This window comes from Diabrotica virgifera, chromosome 9, assembly GCF_917563875.1.
Source record: "Diabrotica virgifera virgifera chromosome 9, PGI_DIABVI_V3a".
NCBI classification, from domain to species: Eukaryota; Metazoa; Arthropoda; class Insecta; order Coleoptera; family Chrysomelidae; genus Diabrotica; species Diabrotica virgifera.
The window spans coordinates 146,852,343-146,864,833 of record NC_065451.1 but is presented as its reverse complement, the minus strand read 5'-3'; the positions used below and the strand labels follow the sequence as shown (position 1 = coordinate 146,864,833).

Genomic DNA, 12,491 nt, shown 5'->3' with positions numbered 1-12,491 from the left:
CTGTATTTACATGTTCAATTCTATAATGAAATTAGTGATGCCTGATTTAAATTAAAAAAGTTATTTCCATCATCTCGAATAATATTTATTGAGAAAATATTATCATTTTCATTTTAAACCGTTTAATTATTTCCAGTTTTCGTTCTTTCTAAATGTTTTATTCCGAAGCAAAACTATTTATCAAGCCACAAATTTTGGTAATTTTAAAACGTTTAACTTTGTCAATTTCAATAAGAGAGTCTCTTTCGTTATCAGCTAATACTGACCTTCAATTAGTTTCTTCTACTTTCATAAATACCATGCTGGTGCCTTTCTCGTTCATTTCTATAATCTTCGCCAAGTAGGTAGCATCGAGCAACTACAGACCTAATTGGTAAGTTGTTTTTGTGGTTTTATCATTTACTTTTCCGATCATATTTTTTATTAATTGACTAACTCGAATTTGCAGAATATATTTATATTTTTACCTATTTGTATTGCAAATTTGATTCATCCAATAAGAAAATAATGTTGGGGTATTTATTGATTTATTTTCCGTGAATGCTAATTCATTAGCATCAGCAGTTGTCTTAAATATTAATTATTTTCAAGTTAAATTTTGTACGTTAATTTTATAGAAATATGTGAGATTTAATTAATTTATTTTTATTTATTTATTTAATTGTATTTTGTAATTTTGGGGTGTTTAAGTTAAACACTTGGGGTTTACATTGTCACCTCTAAGATTTTCTGTGCTGCTGGTGGGGAGTATTAGGGTTTTGTTGACTTGGGTGGTAGGGGCCCTTCATAAATTTATGCTGCGAGTTATCTACATCTTTATTTCTCTTCTAGGCACCCAGGAGAAGGGCGTGACCCTAGCTTCAACACGTCCGTTTTGACCCAGAGCTTAGTATGTTCCCCAGATAAGTAACAACGTGAATACCAGAACGACACCAGATACGAGAATCACTTCCTCGAGACAGTCACCCATGGGTTCGACGAACTGTTAATTAACTCCGGAGGCAACCACCATACATCAAATTTCCACCTGACGCCTCCCGAAGAAGATCTAGAGCTGTAGATAACCTAGGACAGCACCGGAAGAAGCCTTCACACCACAAGCTAAGTCTTTAATTCAATCTTATATTTGCCTGTCAGCAGAGACAGTTTATTTTATATAAAGTAGCTTCACAATGACTATAATGTAGATCCTAAATTATAACCAATGAAATGAGAAAATAAAGCATTTATACCGAAATTCATTCTTTTTACTGATAGTGTACCATATTCCAGGAGAATGCAGAGGAGTAGAATACAAGAACCCACATAAAGTCTCATGCTCGCTGTGTTGGTGTTGGTGATGTTATGTCGAATTTGTTTCTTGGTCCAATGTTGGCATTTTGAGATGAATTCGATATATCATTCTCAATATGAACACGATAAAATTAGCGCCTTAACTTTGGTTCTGCTCTCTGTTTTCTTTGGTATATATTACACTGTTAGTATTGGGTGAATTTTGGTATATTTGTTTTATAAACTATCATTTCATTTTGTTTGCTTACAAGTTAATTCATAATTAGTCAGTAATTTGTCTCTCGCTGATACAACTGAATTGCATAATATGAATATTTACATTTTAATTTTTAATATTTTGGTATTAACTCAGTAATTTATTTACTTTCATATTATTGATCATAACATACGTATATGTGTTACTGGGGTTAATTCAGTCGTTGTTTTTTTGCCACGGAGGTGAGTTTTTCTTTTGCTGGTTGTTTTTTCTTTCCCAAATTTTTCAAAATGCCTTTGCCTTTCAACCCGAACCATCTTAAGTCCAGTGAGTTAGCTTACGAAATTTCAATTAGAGGTCAAGATGTCACCAAAACTGCGGAAGAGAGAAGACAACTGTTACGTGGCCTTCTTACTCAAGAGTCTTCAAATCGAAGCACTTCTTCTATTAGCGTGGACATAGATTTTGCTGAAAATTTCAAACAAACTTCAGAGTCTGTTCAAAATATTACTTAAATTGTTCAGAGTTTCGTTGGTAGCCGCAAGTCGTCACAGTATAAGACACTTATTGATCGTCTAAGTCATGTTGCCAACCGCCTGCGACGTATGGAAACAAATACGGAGCAGGAACAAAAAAGTAAAAAGGAACTCACGACGAAGTTGTCAATGTTAGAAGGGGTATTGGAGGAGAAAGTAACACCTCAGCAGGATGATATTGCAGAGGCACCAGCCCCTACACCAATTGCTTCGCCTATTAGGTTACCACAGGTAGGAGTCCCAAAATTAGTTCCTGTTTACAAATGGGATCTACAGAAGTTTACCGGTAGGGAGAATCTGGTTGGTTTCTTAGACAAATTGGAAACATTAAAGGTTTCGCGAAATGGCTCGGATCAGGATTTGTTTTTGTCAGCATCAGATCTTTTTGAGGGTCCAGCATTTACCTGGTGGCACAACCATTTTGTGCACGAGTTTTTCACTTGATGGGCTGATTTAGTCAGTGCCTTGAAAGAGACGTACCTCCCTGTGGGTTATGAAAGGAATCTCTGGGACAAAATCAGGTCGGCAAAACAACAGTTTGGAGAGCCTATTTCGCAGTTTATTGCAAATTTTGAGTCACTGTTTCATCATCTTCCCACAAAAATTCCTGAGGAGATTGTGGTCGAAATTAGGCGGGGGTTATTGCCTGATTTCATAAGGGCGTTAGTTTTGCATGAAGTTCGCTCTGTAAAAGAAAAGCTCTGTTCGCTATGTAGGAATGAGGGTGCTTTAGAAATCACAGCGGATCCAGCTGCGAGTGCAATTTTCCAAAATAGAGAGTCGATCAATTCCAGATTGACATGCTGGAATTGCAGGTTACAGGGTCATTCATTTCGCCAGTGTAGACGGCCCAAAAATTTGTTTTGTGCTGGGTGTGGTAGAAGCGAAGTCTCCATTAATAGCTGCCCGAAGTGTTCTAAAACCAGCGCCCTAGTGCAAACAACGACGCTCCAGGAACGTCCAGAAATTGATGACCCATGCTAATTTTGGTATCCCGGAAAATACCGGTGTTAAATATACTGAGTTGTCAGGAAATAATGATTTTTATGTTAGGAACCATGCATCGGATACATATGGTAGGGTTACTAATAATGGTATGCATAATTGCAATTTTGAATTTTCGAATAATAATTACTTTTGCGTTAATGACCAAGTTTCTGTATCTAGTAATGCTGCTGAAGATAATTTTTCAAAGTGTAAAAGGTCAAATATTATTTATGAAAATTATAGTACTGATAGTATTTACACGCCGTACTCCTTTGGTAGTTCCAATTTGAATAATTTAGGTCTGATTGTGAGAATTCTACTTTTTCTAATTTCCCGATGATGAAAAATCACAAGGTAAATGTGCTATTGTTAACTTTGGCAATGTAAGTACTAAGCGTTCTGGTAGGTTTTCTAACATTTCGACTTCCCAAAATTCTCTTTATGGTGGAAATAATCATCTTTCCAAAAATAAATGCTCGACTAGGGTTTCTCATTTTCGAAATAATAATATGGAAAATAATTTTAGTAACGATATTCATGGTGACAGATTTTCTGCAGATGGAAATTCAATTTGTTTTAGCCGTAGTCGGTCTTCGAAGTCTTCTTCTTCTTCCTGTCCTCTTTCGACTTTGGAAATGAACTCTATCAAGTCATCATCATCATCATCGTCTTCTTCTTCTCTTCCTCTTGCGACTTGTGAAATAAACTCAGATGAATCATCATCATCACCGTCTTCTTTTTCTTCTTCTTCTCGCCCTTTTTCAAATTCTAAAGTAAATTTCAAGGAAAAGGACTCAATTTCTCATGCCTCCGTCTCTTCTTCTTTTTCTTCAATTCCAACTGCTCCTTCGGTATATAAAAATTCTGATGAAATTTTAGGGCTACTCCAAGAAGCAATTGGACGTAATATTACGACGTCTTAACGTTGGATTAAATGTCCCAACGTTAATACGCGACGTTGCGACGACGGTCAGAAAACCGCTATTTGCACCTAAGTGGGGAATAGAAATACGGGTTGCCTCGACGTCCCCCTCTCGACTTCTCAGCTCGAGATATTTTATCGTCAAATTACGTTAGTTTTTTAGGACTTTGGTCTTGTAAAGTAATAGTATAAAATTCTCTACCACAGAAGTACGGCCGACACACTTCAGTTTTACCAAATAGGTTAATAATCTTGGAGGATATTAAATCACCAGAAACTAAGATGCATGACGGCCTGTTGATACTTATTTAAGTAGGTTCCTACTCTATTCAGAATATAACCTAAGTGACTTGTATAATTATTTTATTAATCATCTGCCTCATTGCATAATGCGGTCGAAAATTTACAAACGCAAGGAAGTGTACTGTTAAACTAGGTATAAAAATTGCTAAAAACTGAAAGCGCTTTAGAAATTTACAGGTTAAATTGAAGCGTTTTACCTGTCTGCTCTAATGGGATCAAGGAAAGACTATCTATAGAGATACTGGGGAGTCGAAATGGGGCTAGCAGAAGGAACAGACACGCAAACCTTCATGCGAACGGCAGCTCATTTTTTGTGCGGTGGCAGGTCGTAGATTCGTTGGGAGGGGTAGGAGGGTTTAAAGAAGACTAACTACATAACCAAATAAGCAAAGGATACTTACACAGACTTGAGGACTTTCCTACTATTTAAACAAATTGGGACGCCGTTCGAAAAATCCTCAAATTCTCATATCGAGTACTTACTGGAAAGCAACTGGGGGACATTCATCGTAGATTCCTCGTTGGGGTTATAGTGGGCTACTTATTTATCATCATTTGGCTTCTATGCCATTATATTTTCTTCTGTTCTAAAACTTATTCACTTGTATTAGATATCTGTTAATAATTTTCTTAAATAAAGAGGTTACAGAAATAAAGATGTGTACATTTTATAATGTTTATTTAAACCTTATTACCTTTTTATTTTTATTGAGAATAGACACATTCTCAAACCAGAAATGAATAATAATAACAAAATACATGATTTTACAATTTTTAACCTTATTTTTAGCAGTGTACCAAAACAAAAATTTGACATGGCTGTCAAATGTCACTGCCATCTAATATTTACTTTACATAATATATTTTCCATGTTGAAAACAAACATTTTTAATTATGTAAAACCTTTACCAATAATATCCACTTGTGAATTATTTAAAATAAACATTATCATACCTTGTTAAAACAAAAATCCATGTCACAACACTTGGAACTTCAAAATTTTCCATTCAGACGGGGCTGGGAGGGGAAGATATTCAAATCATTACAAAACTGGATAAAATCGATACCAAATAATATCATCTGGGCATTTCTTACTGGAACATGAACAAATCAAAACATCATAAAAATAGCAACAGCTACATAAAGGACAGGAACCAGGAAACCACGCACTTCTTTTACCGGCAAATCAAACTGCATAACAATAGAACTGTTTCACAATAATATATCCATTAAAATGCCGTGAAACTATTGTCATTATATTCCTTGACATGTTAGAAATCCATTAGTTCTTTTACTATAAGAAGAAAACCATTTTGGCCGGCAAAGTGCGACTTTTTGAGTTCTAACAAAAAGATGCTTACAGAGCTGATGTACTTTTAGAACTGGCTTTACATCGTCACGTCTCTCTCGCGTCCAAACGATGCATTTCTTCTCGATCTTTCGGCCAAAACTATTGACCAATCGTCAACTACAACTCAAGGATCTTTCAAAATGCAGACCAATAATAACATGGGATTTTTATCGCTCAAAACTTAAAGGAAAAACACTGAACCTTTTAGAGGATTTATTCTCGAATAATGAATGATTTCACAATAACTATCTACGTAGTTGGTAAATGCTACTCAAATAAATAGGAACTTTCCTATGATTTTACTTTGTTGCGAAAATATTCTGAAATATTTCGAACAGGAGCGGCTTAGTAAATTTTAAAGATATATAAACTCGCAAAATATATTAAAAAAATTAATATTTTTCTTGGGATAGGATCAAAATTAATGGATATTTTTTATAAAATATTGTAGTAGAAATCCATCTGCTACAATAGCCTCCTCGGAAGAGAGGAAACTGGATTACTTATTCAGTTTTCGATAACTACAAAAATCCAACATTGACTTCTTGGGTGTGACAGGACAACAATACAAAAATATTTAAATAATGGCTAATGGGGATTAAACAAAAACAAAAACATCATTGTTAGGGAGTGGGCTAGCGTGCCATCAATCGCCAGACTCTTTAAAGTCGAGTAGACTTAAATGTTTCTTGACTCTACAAAGAACTGTAGGTGACAAGAGTTTCTGTGCCTTGGGAAAGAAATAATCTTGTGCCCTGTGTGGACCTCGCCGACATCCACTGCAGTAACACAAGTGACATATATACTATATATACCATATAATATATACCATATAGCAGGGCAGACACAGCCTCATCACCTCGTTGCCTAACCAGGATTGGTTTTCAAAAACTAAAAAATCTTTCTGAGCTCTTGGCTCAGCAGATAGGCATCTGCTTAAACTCTAAACACCTAGCGAGTTTCACGGAATTTTTATCGGCAACGGTTCGGCAAAAGGAGGATTTAGACAATCCAGTCTAAATACCTCGTTGAGATAAAATGTCACAAATAACTTATCTCAACAACTCATTCAAACAAGACCAAACAGGGGAGGAATGCGTGTGACAACATAAAAGACCAAAAAAAAAAACTAGTATACTGGATTCAAACGAGATATCAAACTATTTAATCAAGACCAAAAAAAAAAAAAATAAACGTAACACATGACATAGGAAATACTACATCATTACGTTTTCAATCAACAGTCCTACCTAGGACATAAAAGAATTTCATGAAAGTTCACAAGACAACTTTCACATTTTCAAATCACTAGCTGGGATAAACTTGTACTTTTCAAAACCGGGGATATGATCTTACTTTTCCAAAACATGAGTAGATCTTACTTTTCCAAAACATAAGTAGACCATATTTTTCCAAAACAATGGGTAGACTTTATTTTTCCAAACTGGGGTTAGACTACTTTTTCAAAACAGGGATGAAAGCAACACACAAGGGAAAGACCAAAGGGATATTGGAAAGAATGACAGTTCTGACGAACGACCACTTTCATTTATCCATCGAAAGCAAGCTTCACCTGTACTCAACGCGGCCAGATCCTAAGCTCACCAGCCTTGTCACAGCTTCTGCTCTTGGCCTACTTTCAATAAACAAACACAAGAGAGGTCAACGAACTATTCGCCAAAAAAATCAATCTCTATCATGGACAGGGGCTAACAGAACAATACGGGATAACAGACTCTAAAATTTTCAGACAAAAAAGGGATAGACAAACAAGCAGGGAACAAAAAACTTAAGACTTCTAGTCATACTCCATATACATGGGCTTACAAACACAAATAAATATTGAAACTTGGTTCTTAGTCATACTCCATATACATGGGCTTACAAACACAAACAAATATTGAAACTTGGTTCTTATATGAGCTTACACAAATAAAACTGTTCTTGCTCCGACTATTAATGGGAGTATTCCCAGACAACTGTAAAACACTTCCTCATCACGAGTATTACACTTGTGATATGCCAGATACAAGAAAACATACATCATTTTTAATCAATAAGTGGAGGGGCCTCGCCACGGTTTCCCTCTTCACTTCTTCATGGGGTTACTTTTTCTTCACTTCTAACATGAACAAATCCATATATCAAGGGTTATTTTCAAAACAGTGTCGACAGAGTACGCTATCTTCAAATCAAAAAGTGATAGCTTTTCTCCTGGCTGCTTGAAAAAACAAGGGGTCTACTTCTTCATTAATAAGTGGAGGGGCCTCGCCACGGTTTCCCTCTTCACTTCTTCATGAACAAGTGGAGGGGCCTCGCCACGGTTTCCCTCTTCACTTCTTCATGGGGTTACTTCTTCTAGGACGACTTCTCCAACTAACCTGTGGCATAACATACCCAATATAGATAGGCTTCGCTGGAAAATCACGGGACTTACTCACACAGACCATACCGAATTAGCTCATACACGGACCATACCAACTATTATCACACATCTACTCAAACGACCAAATCAATAATCACAAAAAACGTTTATTCTGTAAAAACTGATGATCTACAAGAATACATGCAAAAAAATATAACATATTGTTATACTCTATAAGTGGATTCAATATTCTAAACATTTTAATTGTAACTTTTAGCAAAATTTTAAAAAAAAATTTTTAACGTTACTTTTTTTACCAAAATTTTCTAAAAAAATTTTTACTTTATTTTTTACTCAATTGTTTGTCTATATAATTAATCAATATTTTCCAAAAAATTTAACCAATGCTTTCATCATGGGTACAATATCAATACAATATAGTAAGTACGCTACAATATTAAACATACTATTCTCTTGTACGATACATACAATACAATACCAGTATACTACGGTTTACATAATATGGGGTTACAATGTAAATACACTATGATGTATGAAATGGTACATACTTATACAAACAACAGTACGACCAAATCAACACCACAATACTATGTGTACGTACTTATACCTCTTCGGAAAAAATTATTAACATTCTGCAACAAAAACTACAAAAATGGGCTCTTTCATGGGGACTAACAGACTGAAACAGTTTCGGGGGCACTAGAAGACTTGAAACAGTTTCTAGGGACAAGACAAGAGGAATCTGGGCTAAACTACTTGGAAAGACTGGGGCGATATTTACTCGGGTCAAACTTCAGGGTGTACGTTACAAGTATTACAAGTGTAACACTAAGTGGGAGTGGCTAAAGACATTGGGGACTAGTAGATAGGCTAACTACTAGTTGAACATGTCTACAAGCTAGACTTGTAACAGTGGGCGTACACAAAATATGACAAAAGTCAAGCTTCCATGTTATCGGAAACACCTGCACCACAAACTGAGATCGGCTGCCCAAGGGGACGGGCACTGCCTAACAGTTGTAGTACAAATGAGACCGAAAGGAGGCTAAAAGGACATGGTAGTGGGAACATGCAAATGGGGTCTGAGGGAGGCAAAAAAGACATGCCCCACGTTCTAGGGCGACAGTTGAAGCGTTTTACCTGTCTGCTCTAATGGGATCAAGGAAAGACTATCTATAGAGATACTGGGGAGTCGAAATGGGGCTAGCAGAAGGAACAGACACGCAAACCTTCATGCGAACGGCAGCTCATTTTTTGTGCGGTGGCAGGTCGTAGATTCGTTGGGAGGGGTAGGAGGGTTTAAAGAAGACTAACTACATAACCAAATAAGCAAAGGATACTTACACAGACTTGAGGACTTTCCTACTATTTAAACAAATTGGGACGCCGTTCGAAAAATCCTCAAATTCTCATATCGAGTACTTACTGGAAAGCAACTGGGGGACATTCATCGTAGATTCCTCGTTGGGGTTATAGTGGGCTACTTATTTATCATCATTTGGCTTCTATGCCATTATATTTTCTTCTGTTCTAAAACTTATTCACTTGTATTAGATATCTGTTAATAATTTTCTTAAATAAAGAGGTTACAGAAATAAAGATGTGTACATTTTATAATGTTTATTTAAACCTTATTACCTTTTTATTTTTATTGAGAATAGACACATTCTCAAACCAGAAATGAATAATAATAACAAAATACATGATTTTACAATTTTTAACCTTATTTTTAGCAGTGTACCAAAACAAAAATTTGACATGGCTGTCAAATGTCACTGCCATCTAATATTTACTTTACATAATATATTTTCCATGTTGAAAACAAACATTTTTAATTATGTAAAACCTTTACCAATAATATCCACTTGTGAATTATTTAAAATAAACATTATCATACCTTGTTAAAACAAAAATCCATGTCACAACACTTGGAACTTCAAAATTTTCCATTCAGACGGGGCTGGGAGGGGAAGATATTCAAATCATTACAAAACTGGATAAAATCGATACCAAATAATATCATCTGGGCATTTCTTACTGGAACATGAACAAATCAAAACATCATAAAAATAGCAACAGCTACATAAAGGACAGGAACCAGGAAACCACGCACTTCTTTTACCGGCAAATCAAACTGCATAACAATAGAACTGTTTCACAATAATATATCCATTAAAATGCCGTGAAACTATTGTCATTATATTCCTTGACATGTTAGAAATCCATTAGTTCTTTTACTATAAGAAGAAAACCATTTTGGCCGGCAAAGTGCGACTTTTTGAGTTCTAACAAAAAGATGCTTACAGAGCTGATGTACTTTTAGAACTGGCTTTACATCGTCACGTCTCTCTCGCGTCCAAACGATGCATTTCTTCTCGATCTTTCGGCCAAAACTATTGACCAATCGTCAACTACAACTCAAGGATCTTTCAAAATGCAGACCAATAATAACATGGGATTTTTATCGCTCAAAACTTAAAGGAAAAACACTGAACCTTTTAGAGGATTTATTCTCGAATAATGAATGATTTCACAATAACTATCTACGTAGTTGGTAAATGCTACTCAAATAAATAGGAACTTTCCTATGATTTTACTTTGTTGCGAAAATATTCTGAAATATTTCGAACAGGAGCGGCTTAGTAAATTTTAAAGATATATAAACTCGCAAAATATATTAAAAAAATTAATATTTTTCTTGGGATAGGATCAAAATTAATGGATATTTTTTATAAAATATTGTAGTAGAAATCCATCTGCTACAAAATCGAACAAAACGGTAAAAATAGAAATAACCATCGTAATTAAAAAAACATATTATTATGTCTAGACCCATACAAAATTATCCTTGATTTATATATAAACAAAATTCGTTAATTAAAATCAAATATTCATTAAAATCTAGCAAAAAATTGCCAAACATTATGTTTCAAAAAATGGCTGAACCATGACGATCTTTCATTAATGGCGGATTTGACTCGTGACCTAAATTGCACTACATTTTAACTGATTTGGACAAGGAAACCCCCTTCCGACCTTTAGTATAACCTATTTTTACCTTGCACACCTCGAATTTACCTATTGGTATACCTAATACATCCTAAAGTAAGCGCAAACAACCTGGTCTTGACGACAGACTCCCGACGACCGGTCGTCGTCGTGAACACGCCTTAATCTGGTGGACGATTTGAGATTGACATTTGACAGTTGACGGGTGACTTTAATTTTCTTTTGTGATTTTTATAAACAAAAATAAACTAATTTTCCAGTTTTTAATAACAACAGTAAACAATTTTATGTATTTTAAATCATTATTACTAAAGTTTCATCTGTTTACTTTATATTTATTACGAAATTACGCGAAAAAATTATAACTTAACCAAATTATATTACTTGCTTGAATTAATGTCCATTTTAACCGTAACCAAAAAAATTCGATGTTTACAAACGTCTCTTGCCAACGAGTAAATTCACAAAAAACAACTAAATTAGAAACACGTGTTCCGACAATATTACTGAAGCAACCTACAGCATCACATATCATAGTAACCATATTACCATACTATAACCTATCATTCTGGCTACTTAAACTTGTCTTAATTTTGACATATCAACTTATGCCACTGCCTATAACACCCTCATTTTTCACTTGGCCACATATCTACTTATGCCACCTTGCTAAACATCCTTTTTAGAGTACATATCAATTGAAAACAGAAAACACGATTTTTTGGAAATATCAACTTCTGCCATAACACCACAGATTTATAACACCATTTTCAACATTAATGTTTATCAAATTTCGTTCCCGGGTAAACCAGTCTTCGATAAGTTTTTCAGTGTGTCTCACACATTTTTGCCAATCTTTCACATTACAATTTTTTAATGACTCTCGCTTAAAACTTTATGGTCACCCTATCCATCCCTACCAATATACATAATCACTGGGAGGCAGAAGTTAGGGATACAGAAAATTATTCTCATTTTCAAAGTTGATTTTTTCGTGAACAGATTAACGGATTCCGCTAATTTTTTTTGTTATTATTTTAGATTTTTCTTAAGTATTTACGAATTTGTGCAAAAGTTTACTCAACCTTCTTTTTTGTACTTATACCGGGTGGAAGAAATTAACTGATGTTCTTATTTTAAGTTTGAGACACCCTGTAGGGAGGACGAGGTACAACTGTGAGTATACATCGGAATCGTATTGTAGTGATATGTTTTGAGAACATGTTGATTTTTAAATCTCTATGATATCTTTAGAAATAAAGAGAATAGGTGGCTTTACTCTTTAACATGTATTTGAACTGAAACAGAACTAAATTAACAATAAAAATAACAGTTAACAAAGCTTTAAAAACAGAAAGGCACATAACGTAAACAGTTCTTCTCGACACCTATAAGAGTTATTTCTCGACCAGGTAGGTGGAATGCACAGCGCAATAAAGGAGAGACGAGATTGTTTAACGGCGGCTCTGTGGTTTTTGGGGTAGAATTTCTCTGACACTAAGTAAGGA

At 35.0% G+C, this 12,491-nt stretch overlaps 1 long non-coding RNA gene across 2 annotated transcripts; it reads right to left on the bottom strand.

The window, feature by feature from the left end:
* Positions 1–4,758: 4,758 nt before the first annotated feature.
* Positions 4,759–9,865, bottom strand: LOC126892949 (uncharacterized). 2 transcript variants are annotated; one of them, XR_007701059.1, is made up of 2 exons: positions 5,192–9,865; positions 4,759–4,830 (listed from the first exon to the last, which is right to left on the bottom strand). It is a non-coding gene; the product is annotated as an uncharacterized LOC126892949 (long non-coding RNA). The 2 variants fall into 2 exon arrangements; XR_007701060.1 differs by having other exon boundaries at positions 4,759–4,824.
* Positions 9,866–12,491: the final 2,626 nt, after the last annotated feature.